Source organism: Rhinoderma darwinii, chromosome 4 (genome assembly GCF_050947455.1).
Source record: "Rhinoderma darwinii isolate aRhiDar2 chromosome 4, aRhiDar2.hap1, whole genome shotgun sequence".
Lineage (NCBI taxonomy): Eukaryota > Metazoa > Chordata > Amphibia > Anura > Rhinodermatidae > Rhinoderma > Rhinoderma darwinii.
This window is the reverse complement of record NC_134690.1, coordinates 76,017,742-76,038,183: the sequence shown is the minus strand read 5'-3', so window position 1 is coordinate 76,038,183 and position 20,442 is coordinate 76,017,742. Positions and strand designations below refer to the sequence as shown.

Below are 20,442 nucleotides of genomic sequence, written 5' to 3'. Positions count from 1 at the left end.
TATAGGTTGTTATTTGCTATAGTACTTACATATATACAGTGGATCTTCTAGCATGTCGGCTGTCACTGGTGCCACATATTCAGATGTTATAAATGTCTGTAAAATACATAATGGGTTTAATGCACATACATAAAATAGCCCCATATCTGTAATGAATAATAATATATTTACTTTCACATATTTCATTTTCTATCACAGGGCGAGGCGAGTCCAATGCCCCTCTGCCACACAAATAACACCAGCAGTATAATGGCACATGATAGTTGGAGGACCCTGGTATAGATTTTGTATCAGGGACCAGGAGCTTATCGTTATTCTCCTATATAATCTTATTCTTAGTGGAAAACTTCTAATTTGTCTTTTGTGGAGTCTTTTGGACTGGAGTAGAGAGAGTAGAAAATGGTAAATTGTGTTTCTGGATTCAACAGACAAAATAATTATTAAATTGATTTTCTGACAGTTTCAAAAACCTTAGTATGAGCCACATATGTCTAAAAATAACAAATAGCCCCTACTAATTTTTTTAATTCCCTGTTGCTCCTGCGCTGGTGGTTCTGTTGTCTTTAGTTACTAGGCCACAGCGGTCATGTCTGTGTGGATGGCATGTCACGTGGCAGCTATTGTGTCACATCCAGGGCCGGCCTTAGGTTTATTGGTGACATGTGCAGTATCTGTGACGTCCTCCCCCTTATGATGCACCACGTAGTGTCCAAATAATTTAATCATACAGTGCTCAAATAACATCACCCAGTCAATAAACTAGGGATTGAATCTTTCTGTTTTTTTATATTATAGGTTTGGGCCCTAAATGCCGGATCGGGAGTGTAAGTTGAGGGTGACCAGGCCATCAATGGTGGTAGTGCTCTCTTCAGTATTGACCAGTAATACGCCCTATGCGATCATTTAGAGATACAGTTAATAAAATACACTGACCTCGGACTCTCCTACTGAATTTGTCCGGCTGAATGTAGAACATTATGTGAGGTGAGGTGGAGGGCTTTGCTTAATCTTTGATCTGGCCTCCTGGGACGTGTGGTTATCATTAACTCTTATGAGGAATTAATTCTAGGAGAAAGAAAGTCAATGTATTAGGACAAATCTCAATCAATGGAAACATTTTCATCTAGAACAGAGTCCAGTCCCCAACCAGTGTAAGATTACCAAAGGGGTATATAGGGGTCCAGGGATTTGGGGTGGCCCACAGCTCTGGGGCTCCATACGCCCCTGAAATTGGACAAACAATAACGGCGCAGGGAGCCATTGGGTTCCTGCCCTGCCGTATGATTTCGTAGGCCATGGCCTAATTCAGACCTATAGCCAACTAGGCACCCGGAGTATACTAATGATGTCAGCGGCCCAGCATGATGATGTCACTGAATCACTCCGTCTGCGCCAGGCCTTTGATTTTGTAGGAAGCAGAATGTCTAACCCGGTTGGTTGTCTATTAGGTGAGTAGCATTTTTTATTTTATAGGCGCAAAGGGGGCACTATTAATATGAGGAATAAAAGGACTGAGTCGGGGCTTACAAAAGGGGGCTTCATTACTGTGGGGCCATACAAAAGGGGCATTCTGACCCAGCACATACAAAAAGTGTCTTTCTAACTGTGGAGGGTATTGGTGTATACTGCATATAGTAACTAATAATAGACGCACCTTGCATAGATGAAATATTGCTTCAGAGAGTCCCCTGGCAGCAGGCAGCCGATATTAAGGTGTTCTGGAAAAAACAATAATTGTGTAGTTTTATTTCTCCAGACAGACATATGCTCAGTATCGATCACCCAACAATGAAGGAAATATACATTGGGGCTCATGTACACAGCAATTTCATGTGGACGGACCTGTATGTGGAGCACAGACTGCAGTACCGGTAATGTAGACACTGTGTGCGCTGTGTACTGCCTCCATATTCCAACAATGTATTAGGAAATTACATAAATAACAAGACCCCTTTATATTACTAATACCATAATATCCTCTTTATGTAGCATGTCTATAATAATAATAATAATATAGAGCTGCAGCAAAATTCCCAGCGTTTACTTTTGCTACATGTGGATAAGGTTTTGAAACTGTAACTATTCACCTGTAACACTTGTGAATTTTGCCGCTCAGCAATTCTGCAGCGTGTGAATTCAGCTTTATGCCGTAGAATATAGTACTCAAATAATGCAATCATACAGTGCCCAAATAACACCGCCAGACAGATATTGTCTGCCACACTGTAATGTAATCCATTATTAACCCCTTAATGACCGGGCATGTTTGGACCTTAATGACCAAGCCAGATTTGTCAAATCTGGTATGTCTGACTTTATCAGAGAATAACTCTGTGAAAGTTTTGAATATCCAAGTAATTCTGACATTGTTTTTTCGTCACATGTTGTACTTTATTTTAGTGGTAAAAGTAGACTGATACGATTTACGGAAATTAATTAAAAAATAGAAAAATGGAAGAAATTTTGTAAAAATTACCATTTTCCCCTATTTTTAACTGCAATATGTCACATATGTACACACATACTGTACAATTTTTTTAATTAAATATATATTTCTATCTCTTTACTCCATTTTGGCAGCACTTTTGAAAAAATAAAATAAATTTTCAGCAATTTAGAGGACTTACAAATTGAATAATAATTTTATAAATTTTGAAGTACATTTTGTTTTCCTGCACCAAGCCAGGTTTTCAGAGGCTCATAGGTGTCAGAATGGTGGAAACCCCCACAAATGACCCCATTTAGAAAACTAGACCCCTTAAGGTATTTACCTAAGGGTATAGTAAGTATTTTGACCCCACAGTTTTTTGCTAAATTTAATACATAGCAGGTGAAAAAAAAAAACATTTCACTTTTTTTCATAAAAGTATCAGTTTGAAGACCAATTTCTTTGTAAAGCGACCATGAGAATGAAGAAACACACCACAAAATCTATCACCCTGTTTCTCCTGTTTTCAAAAATACCAACATTGTGGCCCTAATGCGCTGCCTGGACACACGGCAGGACCCAAAAGGAAGGGAACACCCGGAGGCTTTCAGGACTCATATTTTGCTTGAAAATGTTTTAGGCCCCACTGTACATTTGGAGAGGCTTTGAGCTGCCAGAACGATAGAAACTCCCCATAAACGACCCCATTTAGAAAACTAGACCCCATACGGTATTTATTTAGGGGTATAGTAATTATTTTGACCCCACAGTTCTTTGCTAAATTTAATGCATATCAGGTGAAAAAAATAATAATTTCACTTTTTTCATAAAAGTATTTGTTTGAAGACCGATTTCTTTGTAAAGCGACCATGAAAATGAAGAAACACACCCCAAAATCTATCACTCTCTTTCTCCTGTTTTCAAAAATACCCACATTGTGGCCCTAATGCGTTGTTTGGACACACGGCAGGGCCCCAAAGGAAGGGAACACCCGGAGGCTTTCAGGACTCATATTTTGCTTGAAAATGTTTTAGGCCCCACTGTACATTTGGAGAAGCTTTGAGCTGCCAGAATGATAGAAACTCCCCATAAACGACCCCATTTCGAAAACTAGACCCCTTAAGGTATTTATCTAGGGGTATAGTTAGCATTTTGACCACACAGGTTTTTTGCTAAATATATTGAAATTAGTCTGTAAGAATTAAAATGTACTTTTTTTCTGAAACATAGAAATTTTTATTATTTACAAGGAATAACGAAGAAAATGCACCCCAACATTTGTAAAGCAATGTCTCCCGATTACGACAATACCCCATATGTGGTAATAAACTGCTGTTTGGACCCACAGCAGGGCTCAGAAGGGAAGGAGCACCATTTGGATTTATGATTTTGCTGGAATGGTTTTCGGTGCCATGTCGCATTTGCAATGCACTGGAGGGACCAAAACAGTGGAAACCCCCCAAAAGTGACCCCATTTTGGAAAAACCTTCAAGGAATTTTTCTAGGGGTATAGTGAGCATTTAGACCCCACGGGTCTTTTGCAGAGTTTATTAGAATTAGGGCGCGAAAATTAATATCAACATTTTTTCCACTAAAATGTTGCATTTTCTCATTTTCACAAGGGATAAAGGAGGAAAAAAACAACCATTTTTTTATAAAGCAATTTCTCCCGAGTACGGAAATACCCCACATGTTGTCATACGTTTTTTCATTAGAAATGAATTAACCCTTTCAGGACTGATCCATTTTTTGCTTTCATATTTTAGATTTTCACTCCCCGCTTTCCAAGAGCCATAACTTTTTTATTTTTCCATCAATAGAGTGGTGTGAAGGCTTATTTGTTGCGGGACAATCTGTAGTTTTCATTGGTACCATTTTGGGGTACATGCGATTTTTTTTGATCACTTTTTATTCCATTTTTTTGCAATCCTGAGCAAAAAACAGGAATTCTGACACCGTTTTTTAGGTTTTCTTTTTGCGGCGCTCACCGTACGCTATAAATGACATTTTTACTTTATTCTGCGGGTTGGTACGATTACGGCGATACCATATGTATATAGGTTTGGTCCCTTTTTTTAGCGTTTGTGCAATAAAATGACTTATTTATAAAAAAAAAAAATTCTGTGTCACCATATTCTGAGAGCCATAATTTTTTAATTTTTTAGTAAAAAAAGCTGTGTAAGGGCTTGTTTTTTGCGGGACGGATAGAAGTTTTTATTGGTACTATTTTCGGGTACATGCGACTTTTTGATCACTTTTTATTCTTTATTTAGGGAGCGGTGGTGACCCAAAAAATTGCGATTCTGTCGTAGTTTTTTATTGATTTTTTTTGGGGTGTTCATCGTGCGGGAAAAATAACATTATAGTTTTATAGTTGGGTTCGTTACGAACGCGGTGATACCAAATATGTGTACTTTTTTAACGTGTTCATTTTTTTTCTATAATAAAAGTCTTATAGGAAAAAAAGCATTTAGTGTTTATAGAACTTCTAACTTTTATTTTTACACTTTTTTGAAAACATTTTTATTACTTTTTTTTACTTTTTTAACTTGTCCCACTAGGGGACACTTAGTCTTGCAGCTTTGATCGCTGCTAGAGTACATTACACTACACAAGTAGTGTAATGTACTCTAACTGTCATTGTGACGTGACTGTCACACTGACAGGAAGCAGAGGAGGAACGGCCGGAGGCTGTTCCTCCGAGGCTTCCGTGCATGGCAACCCGGAGGTCATTATCTGACCTCCGATTGCCGTGACAAGCATCGGTAGCCCCCACGATCACTTCGTGGGGGCTGCTGATGTGCTTCAAACCACTTAAATGCGGCGACGGCAATCCGTCGCCGCACTTAAGGGGTTAACTGCCGAAATCAGCGGCGATGGTCCGCTGTCCGGCGAGACTGATGTCTCAGCTGTCGGGGACAACTGTCAGCGCAGGTCTGTCACTCTGTGTTTACACAGAGTGACAGTTTGAAATGCGGACGAAAATGAACGTCATGGTGCGGGAACTAGCAGCCGACCATGACGTTCATTTTCGTCCTTGGTCGTTAAGGGGTTAAGGGAATGTATCTGCACCCTGAGCAGTGCCCTTTATTTTTTTTACATGAAGAGTGGGATTGAGAGTTCAAGCAATGGGTGCCCCAGACATCAAGACCAGTGGCGCCCCCATTCAGTAGAGACAGGTGATGCACCCAGTGTAACCGCACAGGTCGCACACCCCTAAGACCGGCCCTGGTTTAACAACATTGGGGAATTAGTCCCCACAGTCTTGTCATGTATCTCTATAGGAACATTCTGGATGACATCAGGTTATAGAATTTATATAGGTTGTTATTTGCTATAATACTTACATATATACAGTGTATGTCCTAGCATGTCGGCTGTCACTGGTGCCACATAATCAGATGTTATAAATGTCTGTAAAATACATAATGGAATAAACATAAAATAACCCCATATCTAGAATGAATAATAATATATTTACTTTCACACCTTTCATTTTCTATCACAGGACGAGTCAGACATTGAACACATTTTGTAATATTAGTGTAAACCCAGAGAACACAACTATAGGGGTGAAGAGGTTGCAGTCACACCCAGGCCCTGGTGTCCATGACTGGTATTAGGGGGGTCACACACAATCTGGGCAATTTACAAATGCCAATCCCAAATGCCCCATCTCCTAGAGGAATCCTGATTTTACTTTTCACCCCCTTAACTGCCCTAGACGACCAGATAATTTAAAAATAATCCCGTAACATCCTTAAACCACCAGTGAATTTACACTGAACCCTTTCACTGCCCTAGACCACCAGATAAATAAAAAAAACTGTATAAAAAGATTTTGTGGTGGGATGGGGGTGGGTGCGAGTCTAATTTGCTTGTTGCCTAGGACCACATTTTCCATAAAACCAGCCTATTGTGTCTGTGGTGTCCAGATTATATATGGTATATGGTGATTGGCGGGACCTGGTATAGATTTGACATCAAGGCCAAGGAGCTAAACGTTATGTCTCTATATAAACCAAACCTTAAAGGAAAATCATGGAGAAATGTGGAGTTTCTGATTCTCTTTTTGTTTTGTGGCGTCTCTGGACACATATAATTTGGATACATGTAATGAATATACTGGGCATGCACCAAGTTTGCTGACAACAAATAAGTTTAGGTGGCAGCTTAGTCTGGATCCATAGTTGACCACATCGGGTTTCCAGGCTCTTGGTCTCTTTTCCTAATATAGTACAGGTATGTAGCTTGTCAGTAATAAGCGCTCAGTACATTTTGCAAGGGGCATTTTTTCTATTCTTCCACCCTTAGCATTGAAGTGAGGAATATTAGGAAGTACAACCTTATTTTCTGAGGGACAATTTGAAAAAACTGAAATTGGCTTCTTGGATTTCGGTACCAGAGAAAATATCCATGATTACTAAAAAGCATCCAGCCAGTAAATATGTGATATAACTTGTGTAGAGATACAATAAATATTCGGCACTTACCTTGGACTCTCCTACTTTCTATGCTGGGCATTAATTGGGCGCTCTCCTTATTCTTTGAGCAGCCCTCCTACACCTGGACCTGAGGCCATGATAGAGCGCTTCATTGTGCCGTTCCTCTTTTATTACTCCTGGAAATGTAAGCAGAAATTGACAACCGGGTGCTGCTATTTCCTTTTGTCCATGGCCATGGTCTGATACTATACAATCAGTGCTGATAGTTTCAGAATGGTTAGGGACATGGCCTATAATTGTTGTATGGTAAAAATGCATTAAAAAAATGCATAAAAAACTGCAATACTTTGTGACAGATACTCTCCGCTCTGCTATAGTATTCAATAGTATCTGCGTCTTAAAGATGCAGATACTATTAAATGTGGCATCACTACCACTGTAGCAGCCACAGCGGCTGCTAGCGGTGACACCGGCCATGATGGGCACCCTCATGTCCGCTGTCGCTGCTAGAGACGCCACGCCAGTGAGAGAAGCGCCCAGGCGGAAAGGCAGCTGCTGAGTTGCCTGGCCGCTTCTAAAACACAAGCAGTGGAAGGGAGCCAGCGCAGCACCAGATTCCACCTGCTGGAGGGATGCGCCCTATGTAATGGCACAGATCTCACACCCCTAAGGCCGGCCCTGGCTACTGCTGAGCCTTATTAGGATAATATACGGTAGCTTTTTAAGACTATTCACAGCCATCTGGTAAATATTCCTATTTTTCTCCCGTAGCTATTATAGAGGATTTTGTATGAGTCACATCTATGAGTGTGTATTTATGTGATCAGCTGATGCCAACTTGAATCCGGTTTGTTCCATCGATTATTCTTTTATATTTGTATACTTTTAACAAAGATATGTTTTTTTATTTGGAAAAATGATATTCTTTATAGGTGATATATTAGTCTAATAATAGTTTTATATATTAGAGATGAGCTTTTTGTACACACATGTAAACTTGTTTAATAAGCTACAATTATCTAGATGGAAGACAGTCAGAAGAATCACCTCTCCCCAAATTCTCCATTGTAACTGAGAAAATACAAATAATATCTCATTTTAATTACAATATAATAAAATATGTAAACAGTGAAGATAATATAAATGAGTTCCCTCTACCAACTAAGGCTCTGTTCACATGTGCTTGCTATTTTCGCTGTACTCCTTTATCATAGGAGCAGAACCACTAACAGAGCCTGCAACACAGATGTAAACAAAGACTTAGCAGAAAAATTAGACGTCATATTGAAAACTGAAAAACTATAAAATTATAGAGGATCTGACATCTCTCTGGACATGTCTGTTCTAGAAAATACTTGAGAAGTCACATTCCACATTACAGACAGCTTTTTTCTATTGACTTTATCAAACGCCCACGTAAAATGCACCATCGGAACAAACCGCCCGCTTTTTCCATTGAAATCAATGGGCAGATGTTTGGAGGCGTTCAGCCTCTGTATTTTCAGCTATTTTTCGGGGTGTTTACGGCCCGAGAAACGTCTGAAAATAGGCTGTGTGAACATACTGTGTTGTACTAAGTTGTAACTTTAATGAGAAAATATGAAACATTGAAATCTGAATGTAAAATCCACATGTTCAGTTGTTAGTTGCATTAAGCAACCCCAACTCCCGACAATCACCAGAAAAAAATCCTTCTAAAATCATATAGTTGTGATGAGGTGTTCGTGTGGTTAGAAATTGCTGCAGTAATGTCCAGTGTGAATCTGGCCTTATATGAGATTTCTAGAGCGTATATATTTCATGTATCCAGTAACATGTAGAATTAATGATAAAATGCTGCATCTTACCTGTCAATCACACAGTCAATCACAGTCCTGGTCCAGATATCATTGGCAGAAATTGTAGAAAATATGTAATCCAGCTGCACATAGAACCTAACGACTAGTACTGTCTATGACATCATCAGTGACATCATAAATGGCTGCAGTATCAGTTACATCATCGATTATCTCCTACTGCCTGGATAGACTGTCTGTGTATACACTGGATATAGGCGTTACATGGGGCTGCTGTTTTATAAACATGGAAGAAAGATACATGTGTGATTATAGGGGCTACGACTAAGAACATGTAATGTATGAAACATGTAATCTGTTACTAGATGGATTTTATACTGTTATACAGATGTAGCCATCTTTAACTTGACTCTGATATCTTGTTGCAGCGTGATACTTTCTTGATCCCACAGCACTCCGTTTTTCAAGGGTGCGTGAGTAGGCTTCCACGCTAATGTATAAAAAATGGGAACTCAGCACTCCAAGGTATTATGCAATAAGTGATATTTTATTTCACATATAGCGAAAAGTAGTAATCCAAAAATAATGGCGCCATTACCCAATAGCGACCGAGGTCACAAGCGCCGCATATCTGTATCCACGGTCGTAATCCGTGTCTCAAGAAGGTCGAATGTATAGACCGAGAGAGAGAGAAAAGACCACGGCGCCACATAGTGCAGTTCAGTAGGGTAGGCTAATGGAAGAATGAAGATACCATGCTCACCAGAAAGCCATAGGTAATGCGCGAAATAAATCCACGGGTGCTGCTGCCAGATCCGGACCGGTTTCCAAAGGTAACCGCTGGTGTATAGTAGATAATTGTAGAAAAAAGGGGATCTATAACGGCGCTGCTGCGTGGACCAAGTCAAATGGAGAAATAGTAGTCTCTGGAGAAACGAGTAGTCTCTTCTAATTTAAAAGGGTGCTTTATTGCAACGCGTTTCGACGCCGAACTGGCGTCTTCATCAGGCATAAAATTTTGTTTAAAACAGGCTGGTATATATATACACAACACTGGCTGATGATTGGCCCAGTTCAGATGGAGCAAAAGTGGAAAGCAAACCCCCAAAACATGGCGGGTCAAAGTTCACAAAATTACCAGGTACAATAACAGAAATAATCAGATTATTGTACGATTGGACAAAGAACATGTAGTTAGGTAAAACATTAGAATATTAAAATACAGAACAGGGGATGTTTGCGAGATGTTACATGTCAAAGGTTGTAGCGGATCCGAGAGACTAAACATTTACAGTATAGAAAGTTCATCTCATAGTGCGGGCGGCAAAAGGTAGTAATGTAGCGTTGTTGTGTTTCTTTTATTCAGTGTATTGGTTAGTACAGTGAATGTGGATTTGTTTGGGTAAAACCGGGCTGTAGTCAAGGTGATCGTTTTGACTACGGAAGCCGAGGCGGGCCAGAGCAGCATGCGGTGGAACGCATGGTGGCACGCATATTGGCACGCAAACTCCGGGGGTTCGCGTGAGACGTCATTGAGGAGAGGGATGGGCAAGGACAGCTGCTGAGGAGGTAAGTAGAAATATTCGAATGTGTGTATGAAAATAATTTAATTCAAACAGTATGTATTCAAAAGGTTTATTAGCGGCTAGGAAAATGGTTAGTTTAAAGAGAATATGGTGAACTCTTTATGGTCTCATAAAAAGATCTTTTATGTAAAGAAAAATATTTTTTGTGGGTTTTAAAAAATTAACGGTACGTGTTGGTGTGTGTAAGGACATAAATACGAAATTTTGGGTTGAAGCAATTCGGATGGTTTTACACTGGGGGATTTTTGTATATGAATGTTGATTAGAAAGTCTCCGGGTATCAATGTCTAAGGAGGACAATAGTTTATTGTGTATTTAATTGGTAGGTTTTAATAGGAAAATCATGTAGATGTGTGTATGTGCGTCTTAGTGTGTAGGCTAGAAGGGTCATGATATCTCCTAATTAAGAGGATTAATCGATGTTGATATGGCTAATCTAAAGACGACTCTGAGATGTCGTTCAGGCCTCTGGGATGTAGTGTATTCATTTTGAATATCCAATAATTTTCCCTTTGTTTCAACTTGTTAAACCTATTTGGGACATCTGGGTGAATATGTTCAATAGGAGTAATTCGGATTTCATTAAACTGACATTTGTGTATTTGAGCAAAGTGGCGAGATAACACTGGTTTTTTAAAACACAGTGTAACATTGAAGCGGTGGTTGTTGACCCGGGTTCGTAGGCATTGGGTGGTCCTGCCTATATACTGTAGTTGACAGGGGCATTCGATAAGGTAAACGACATACGAGCTGCCGCAATTGAGAAACGTTCTGATTGGGAAGGTTTCATCGGTAACGGAGGATGTGTATGTGTGTTTGTTATGGTTGATAATGTTACAGCATAGGCAACGTGGGCGACCACATTTGTATGATCCTTTTAGATCTGAGAGGAAGTTAGTGCTGGGTGTTAGGCACTTCTTAATTCTGCTAGGAGCTAGGAGGTTTTTAAGAGTTGAAGACCGCCTGAAGGTAATACTGGGTTTCATTGGGACCAGGTCTTTCAGGTATGGGTCGTTTTTAATGATGTGCCAATGTTTCCCTAAGATAGCTCTGATTATCTTGCTACCTTTATTGTAAGTAGTGATAAAGTTGGTATTGAAGTTCTTGCTGGGTCCAGGATTTCTAGGAGGCGGGTTAAGGCAGGAGTTTTGCGTTAGTTCAGTGGCCTTATGTCTTGCACCTTTTATTAGTTTTAGAGGAAAGTGTTTGTCTTTAAAACGTTTTTCAAGGACATTGCACTCTTTATGATAGTGGATGTCTGTGCTGCAGTTCTTTCTGATCCTCCTAAATTGTCCGAATGGTATATTTTTCAGCCAAGGGCGGTAGTGAGCGCTTTTAAAATCGATGTAACTGTTAACATCTACCAGTTTGAAATGTGTTTGGGTGATAAATTTATTGCAATTGCTATTGTGGCTAATTGTGAGGTCTAGGAACTCAATGGAAACGGGAGAGAAGGTATGCGTAAATGTTAATCCATAATTGTTATTATTTAGGGTCTCAATAAAAAGGGAAGCTTCATCAATATTTCCTCTCCAAACTAGAAATAGGTCGTCGATATAGCGTCTGTATAGTAGTATATTGTTTTTGAATGGGTGTGTGCCATGAATGTATGTGTTTTCAAATGCTCCCATGTAAAGGTTTGCGTATGATGGTGCAAACCGGGTGCCCATGGCGCATCCTTTGACCTGGTTGTAAAAATTGTTGTTAAAGCTGAATGTATTATGGTGAAGGATGAATTTGATGCAATTGATTAGAAAGTGGACTTGTGACTCAGGAATTAAGGTATTGGATGAAAGATAAGACTGGGCTGTTTCTATGCCTTTGTTATGGGGGATATTGCTGTACAGCGCGGTTACATCTGCTGTAAGGAAACAAATTTGGGGTGTAGAGGGGTCAATATTCAGATTGTTCAGGTCTCTAATTAATTGTGTGGAATCTTTTAGATATGATGGTAGGGTCAATACAAGGGGTTGGAGGTGAAGGTCAACAAAATGGGACAGGTTACTGGTAAGTGAACCTATCCCAGAGATAATTGGACGTCCTGGGGGGTCTGTGAGTGACTTGTGTATTTTTGGTAGGTGGTATATGAAGGGCATATTTGGGAATGGGACAGACAGAAACTGTTTTTCTTTTTTAGTAATTAAACGTTCAACGGCAGCGGATTCAATGAGATTTTGGTATTCAGATATATAGGAGGAAAGTGGGTTGGTGGTGAGTCTATGGTAGAATGAGGTGTCACTCAAAACCCTCATAGTTTCGCCTAGGTATTCGGTTCTATCCTGGATGACTATGCCCCCTCCCTTATCTGCCGGGCGGATAACTATGTCTGCATTGTTCTGAAGGGTTTTTAAAGCCCTTCTTTCATATGAGGTCAGGTTGTCTGGGTAGTGTGATGGTGCTTCAATTGACCTAAATTCGTTGGTCACCAAGGTAGAAAAGGTTTCTAGCATAGGTCCCCTGGTGGTAGGTTGGGTAGAAAGTTGATTTGGGGTGAACCTCTACTGGAATGGCGCGTGGGGAGGCGCTATTTGGGGGTTCTTCGGTATTATAAACTGGAGAGGTGGTGTGCTTAGCAATAGCAAAATGTCTTGTCAGGGTAAGTTTTTGTATAAACCTATTCAGGTCCATAAACAGTTCAAAGGTGTCGATTGCTGCTGTTGGGCAGAAGAAAAGGCCTCTGTTCAATAGACTACATTCGTGGGTGTTTAATGTATAAGATGATAGATTAAATAATTTTATTGTGGGACAAAGTTCCTCTTTTTGCTGAGGGATGGGTGTTGGTTTGTTTCATTTTTTTCCCCCTCTCCGTCCTCTAGGTCTATAGCCAGTTTTCTTTTCGTAGAGATTTTTTGTAACTTTGGGAAAAAGTTGGTGATTGATTGGGCTTTGGGGCTCATAATGAAGGGAATCAAAATGTCTTGACTCATGATCGTAGGGGTTAAGGGTGGCCTGACTAACTGTGAGGGGAGACCTAAAAAAGATGCTGCCGCATAAGTGAAGTCTAGGGCAGATAGGGCTAAGTTCGTGTCGGAGTTGATGGTAGTGTACTTTTGGGGTAGACTGGAAGCCTCTAGTGGTTCATGAAATAAAATATTGGGTGACGTTGAGATGGGGGACTGGGGAGAGTTGTGAATTGATAATTGTAGTAGGGACGAGATACCATCCTCTATAGCAGGGGTCGGGAACCTATGGCTCGCGAGCCAGATATGGCTCTTTTGATGGCCGTATCTGGCTCGCAGACAGGGCTCCTACCTGTCTATGGGAGGGATGCACGTTGCAGCCGCACAGCTCAGTATAGTACACATGACTATGAGAGCGGGGCTGCGGCTGTGTAATTCAGCCACAGCCCCGCTCCTGAGTCCTGACATATGCGCGCGGGGTCAGCATCATGTGATGCGGCCGGCGCTGCACTAATGATCTGCGGCATTGAAGACAGAACATGGCGGGCGCGCTACAAAGCACCCCCATGTTGTCTTCAGTGCCTGAACTGCCGCTCATTAGTGCAGCGCCGGCCGCATCTCCTCATGCTGACCGCGCGCGCACTTCCTGTCAGGAGCGGGGCAATGGCTGTATTACACAGCCGCAGCCCCGCTCTATAACGCCGGAGATCAGAGAACCTCTCATCTCCGCCGTTATTCCCGTGAATGCTGCGATCACAGCTGACTGCAGCATTCAGGGGAAAGTGAGAAGGGGGGATGCCCCTGGATCGCATCACAGGGAATTCCTGTGACGCGATCGAGGGCCATACCATATATGGGCAGACAGCCCAGGGTCTATTGACGGACCCCAGGGCTGTCTGACCATATCTCTTGTTGTTAGGATATACCCAAGTATGTCCTAACAACTGCCTGTGTGCTATCTGTCCACAGGCTAATGTACTGGCACATATCTGATATATGTCAGTACATTAAAGTTTAAAAATAAAGTAAAAACAAAGTATGGTTACATTTTTAAAAAAATATACACCTTCACCTTTTTTACAATAAACATTAAAATAAGTCTCAATACATAAAATACACACATTCAGTAATGGCGCGGACAACAATGTTTTTGCATCATTTATGATGTGTACGCTGTAAAAAAATGAAATAAACACGGCTTTCATTCACTTATTAATGTGAGGCGCGAGGTGCGATGAATTTACCCTCCATGTTCCTCACATTAATAGTAATTAACCCCATCATGTACCTCGCCTATCTGCGCATGCGCGAGTTCAAAGAGACAGAGAGTCCTGGGTCCTGCCGCCGATGGCCATAGTGAAGCGCTCCTGCACGAAATGGTGAGTATATCTTAAATTCTATATTTTAAGGGTAAAAGTTGGGGGTCGTCTTATACGCCCAGTCGTCTTATACGCCGACATATACGGTAGTTCTTTGATGGCCTGATAAGCATTGGCGGCAGTGGTGAGCGGCAGGGAGCATGGACTACATTTCCCATAACTCCCTGCATAGCCGCGCCGTCTGCAAGCACGCACCTGCGTCCCCTAGTGAAGCGGCATCTGCCTCCTCCCTTGTGTCTCCCTTGGACGTTCCAGAAACCCCTGGCTGTGCTGCTGCTTTGAAGGTGAACATTATAACATGGAAATTGTTACACAGCCTCATGGTCAGCAGCAGTGAGCTGCATCAATAAAGGGGCTGTGTAATACAGTGTGTCCCACCAACCCCCCCTTCCCACTTCACCCCTGAAAATAATCCCACATAATCCATAATATAGCCCCCCCCCCCAAAAAAAATAAAAATATGGCCTTAAAAAACATCTGCCACCCATATTACACTCTTGGGGGCTTTAAATTAATCTCTTGTGGGCATAAGAAACTGATTTAAAGGACCACTATCAGGGCAAAAATCTGTTCTGAGCGCTTTATTACAGCTCTGGAGGTCTCCCAGATGGGTCTGAGCCTCTCTTTTTTGTTCATTTTCTGTAAGACCAACACTTTTAAAAGGGCCACTGACAGATACAATTGCTCCAGCGGTCACTTAGTACACAAAGGAGTGTTCCTCTCTGCTGCACTAAGCCACCGCTGGACCTAAACAATAATTCGCTGTAAAATAATAAAATAGATAATTGACATAACTGACAATGCGTTGTGTGACATGTCCAACATTCCAGCTTCTTTCTTCTGCGAATGCCTCAAAGCTGGCATTCTCTCAACATCAGGTGGGAAGAATGCCAGCTTCCAGTCATGCGCAGGAAAAAGAAGAAGCCAGACTGCTGGACTGATGTCATGCATCGCAAGCTCACAATGTAAGTTATTTATTTAATTTTTTTACTGCTAATTACCATTGTTTCAGTCCAGTTGTGGCTTTATACAGCAGGGAGGAGCATTCCTTGCTGTACTAAGTGAACATTGGAGCGATTGATCTGTCAATGGCCCTTTAAACATATTGTACGGCTCTCGCGGAATTATATTTCAAAATATGTGGCGTTTACGGCTCTCTTAGCCAAAAAGGTTCCTGACCCCTGCTCTATAGAGTCGTTGAAGGAAAAAATGGAAGAATTGTTAATGGCGGGTATTTCCATTGGTTCAGTTGTAGAGAGTAGTCTGGAAAGATGGAGTTCCAAATCTGAGGATTTGAAAGTATTGATAGGTACTTGGTGAATTAAGTGTCCTCGAGAGCAAGGTTGGTTTATTGCGAGAATAGGAGTGGTATCATCGACTGGTTTGTTAGGGATACTATTCGGAAGGTGGTTTTTGTTCACCACAATGTCATAGAGTTTTGTTAGGGAGATTGACCCATTGGTTCGATTGGTAGGTCTAATTTTTGAACTGTTCCTGAAGGATCGACCATAGGTAGTGGTTAACTCGCGTGGAGTGGTGGGGTCTGCCTGAATAAAATTGTTCCCTTTAGGGGCAATATTAAATTCGGGCATGTTGAGGTTTTTGTGAGAGATGGGTAGGGAACTAGGTCTCCAATCACCTGAGGGATTGAGTGTGTAATCTGCTCGATCTCTTAGCAGTTTAGACCGAAACATTAAAAACCTATTTTCTGATTACTACTTTTCGCTAGATGTGAAATAAAATATCATTTGTTGCAGCGTTATATCACACAACAAAAGCCATTGAAAAAGTCAAGGTAAGGGATTGTTTATTTAATGCGTTAAAAGTCAAGGTAAAGATGGCAACATTTGAACTAATAAAGGATACATTTTATTGAATTTCGTTTTAGGCTACATTCACACGACAGTAAAAATCAATGATGTTCTATGGGTGTATTCACACAGCCTTTTTTTAACCACCCGTGAATATTGGCCTTCAAAAAATAGGACATGTCCTATTTTTGGCCGCTTTCACGGCCAGACGGCCCCCATAGGAGTCAATGAATCAATTTTTAACGGCTGTCAATACATGTAATAGCCGTTAAAAACGGTTCTGTGATATGGGGATTCTAGAGGCAAGGGAACTATTGGCTCCCTTGCTGGCTGTCGGCGGCGCAATGACACATACTCACCGATGCAGCGCCGTCCTCTACAGGTGTGGTCTCTAGTCTCATGGGTCATGCATCGGTGAGTATGTGAGGCATTCAGGCAGACCAAAAATGTTGGATATTGTTGCGCCCACTACAAGGGTATCATGGCGCTAGTACAGGGGACAATGTTGTCAACTGTAGAAAATTTTTCGGGACTGTCCTGAATTTACAGAAAGAGTCCTGGAAGATTACTACAGGGAGGGCGGGAAGGGGTGTGGTGCTTTCTCCGGAGAGGTGTCTGTGTCATCATCTACAGGGGGTCTGTGTGCCATCGTCTACAGGGGGGCTGTGTGCCATCATCTTCAAGGGGGCTGTGTGCCATCTACAGGGGGCGGTGTGCCATCATCTACAGGGGGCTGTGTGCCTTCATCTACAGGGATGCTGTGTGCCATCATCTACAGGGGGCTGTGTGCCATCATCTACAGGGGGCTGTGTGCCATCATCTACAGGGAGGCTGTGTGCCATCATCTACAGGGAGGCTGTGTGATCAGTTTTTAATGGCCATTTTTTTTTCACTGTCATGTGAATGTAGCCTAAGCTCTGGATCGCCTCCATTTTAATGCTCCATAAAGTTACCAGACTATTATCCGCGCACCGAGAGTTTATTGGACACATGGACGGCCTGGTGAGCAGATGAACTTCTTGTTTCTTTGTTTGGATGTAGGAATCCTTATCCTGACTCTGATAACTTGCTGTAGCGTGATAACTTATCACCAGTGGCGGATTAAGTAGACCATGGGCCCTGGGCTGTTACCCAAACTTGGGCCCCCCTTCCTCACCACCGCCGCCCTGCCGCGCCGTAACTATTTTTAACACTACCTTTTTGGGCAAGCATTAACAGTGTTACGATTTCCTTTGTCGCAGTGCGGTGTCCCTACATACTGACAGTATCACACTGTGCAGGGACACAACCTCCTGACAAGGGGAATTGTCTATCAGTCCTGGACTGCAGAAAGACTTTTTGTGAAATACAAGGATTCCTATAATAAACATGTCAGGAGAGGTGACAGATTCTCTATAAATCTAGTGACTCACAGGTGACGACGTCTCAGATTCTAGTAGTTTTTTTCCTCTTTTCTTCTCCATCCGGTCCAGCGCTCATGACGACTTCTCCCGGCCATGACTAATTTTTGCAGAATTTGCCACTCAGACGTCTCCTCACTTTTCCAACATTTCCACACCTATAAACGAAAATAAAGCTATCATGGTGCCACACACTGTACCCCTAAATATAATAGCACCAAACACTGCGCGCCTGAATATAATAATACCACACACTGTAAAACACCACATACACACAGCCCCCTGTACATAGTGCCACATATAGCCCCTGTAGATATTACACACCCCCATAGATATCGCCATACACAGCCCCCTCTATATATCACACACCCCCCCGTAGAGAGCGTTACACACAGCCCCCTATAGATAGTGCCATACAGATCCCCTGTAGAGAGCGCCACACAGCCCTCCCCCTCTTGTAAATAGCACCAAAAAGCCCCCCCTATAAAGAGCGCCACACACATACCACTGTGGATAGCACTACACAGCCCCTCATTGTATATAGTGCCGCACAGCGCTCCCCCTTTGTATATAGTGCCACACAGCGCTCCCCCTTGTATATAGTGCCACAAGGTTACGTACACATTTAAAATCTTTATATTATATATATATATATATATATATATATATATATAGCAGACATAGAATGGCGACAGCACACTGCGACACTAATGCCACCTAAACCACTAAATATAAATAAATATGCACTAAAGCTAAATCTACTTACAAATAGGGAGGTTCTTAGTGCACATTTTGATCAAAAAGTGTTAGCCCACCTGCCACGACAAGGCGACCTCTGTAAGGTGGGAACCTACGCTGCACATACACCCAGAACTGGGACTAAGCCTACATATATACCTGGGGATGGTAGGATCCAGCATTGAATTGATTAAAATCACCCAGGGCAGAATGGGAGGAGTGCAAGAACAACAAGTGGAGGCAGTCACTAACCCCACATATATGGATCCCATAAACACAACAAAAATTTGAACAGCACATTCCAACTAAATGATACAAAATGTATGCAGGTGCAAGAACACCTGTGACTGCAGATATACAGCAGACATAGAATGGCGACAGCACACTGCGACACTAATGCCACCTAAACCACTATATATATATATATATATATATATATATATATTAGTATGTGTGTTTATCAGTGTGATTGATTGATTTTATTAAAAAATATTTTTACTTTTTGAGATACAGCTGCTTTGTATCTGACAGGATCAGTGACACGCAGGATCCACCTCAAATCTATCACATCTAAGATTATAATTTAGCGCAGGGCCCGTTTCACTGATCCCGTCAGTCCTGCTGACCTGACGGAAACCGGATACAAAGCAGCTGTATCTCAAAAAGTGAAAATATTTTTTCATAAAACGTAATTACAAAGTTGCACCAAACACACATTTTTATTAAAAAAAAATAAAACCGACGTGATTTTTTCGATGTTTTTTCCGTAGACAAGGCAGGTTTCGTTTTTTATTGTTTTTATACACACCTTTTTTGCTATTTTAGAATTTTTATTGATAAAGTTTGAAAATAATACTAAAAAAATAAGCTTTTTTACGTTTCAGCAATTTTTTTTTGGTAATATAGTTTTACCCTAAAATAGACCTTTTATTTGTAATCGTCATTGTTTACCGTAAATTTTTATATATTACATGTCTATATTAGGGTAATTGGGTCAGCGCTAGCGTTACAACAATGATTGGCGGGAGGAACGTTTTTTTTGGGGTGGGTATTTTATGTGTATTTATTATTTAATTTTTTTTTGCACTTTACTTTACAATTTTTTTATTACTATGGTCTGATCCTCAAAGGTCAAAAAAGACCTTTGGGGAACTTTATATATATTTTTTCTTTCTTTTACACCATGTTTTTCCACTGTAACTGGAGCTGCACAGCAGCCCCAGTTACAGGGGAAATCAGCCCTCTCAGGGTATGTGCACACACACTAATTACGTCCGTAATTGACGGACGTATTTCGGCCGCAAGTAGTGGACCGAACACAGTGCAGGGAGCCGGGCTCCTAGCATCATACTTATGTACGATGCTAGGAGTCCCTGCCTCGCTGCAGGACAACTGTCCCGTACTGTAATCATGTTTTCAGTACGGGACAGTTGTCCTGCAGCAAGGCAGGGACTCCTAGCATCGTACATAAGTATGATGCTAGGAGCCCGGCTCCCTGCACTGTGTTCGGTCCGGTACTTGCGGCCGAAATACGTCCGTCAATTACGGACGTAATTAGTGTGTGTGCACATACCCTTATAGTGACGATTGTCACTAATAGGGCTCTGCTGGGTCTAGTTAGACCCAGCAACAGTCTGCCACTAACGGCACCCGGCGATCATGTGACCAGTCACATGATCACCGGGAGGAATAGAGACAGCGCTGCTGCTGTCTCTATTCCCATACACAGCGTTCAAAAATAGCGCTGAATAGATTTATAAGATGATGTGCGGTTCGGGCTGCCATGGGCCCCCTGGGAGCCTCGGGCCCCGGGCGGCCGCCCGAACCGCCCATATGATAATCCGCCACTGCTTATCACTTAAGTCATTGAAAACCATTGAAAAAGTTAAATTAAAGTTTCTTGACACTGTGTATTCAATGTATTTAACCCCTTCGCGCTCAGCGACGTAATATTCCGTC

General features: G+C 41.6%; 1 long non-coding RNA gene across 1 annotated transcript in view; it reads right to left on the bottom strand.

Moving 5' to 3' along the window:
- Positions 1-5,839, bottom strand: part of LOC142760731 (uncharacterized) — a 106,626-nt gene extending 100,787 nt beyond the window's left edge. Inside the window, exon 1 of the long non-coding RNA XR_012883380.1 lies at positions 5,776-5,839. This is a non-coding gene — a long non-coding RNA (uncharacterized LOC142760731). The remainder of the gene's footprint in view (positions 1-5,775) is intronic.
- Between the last annotated feature and the right edge of the window lie 14,603 nt (positions 5,840-20,442).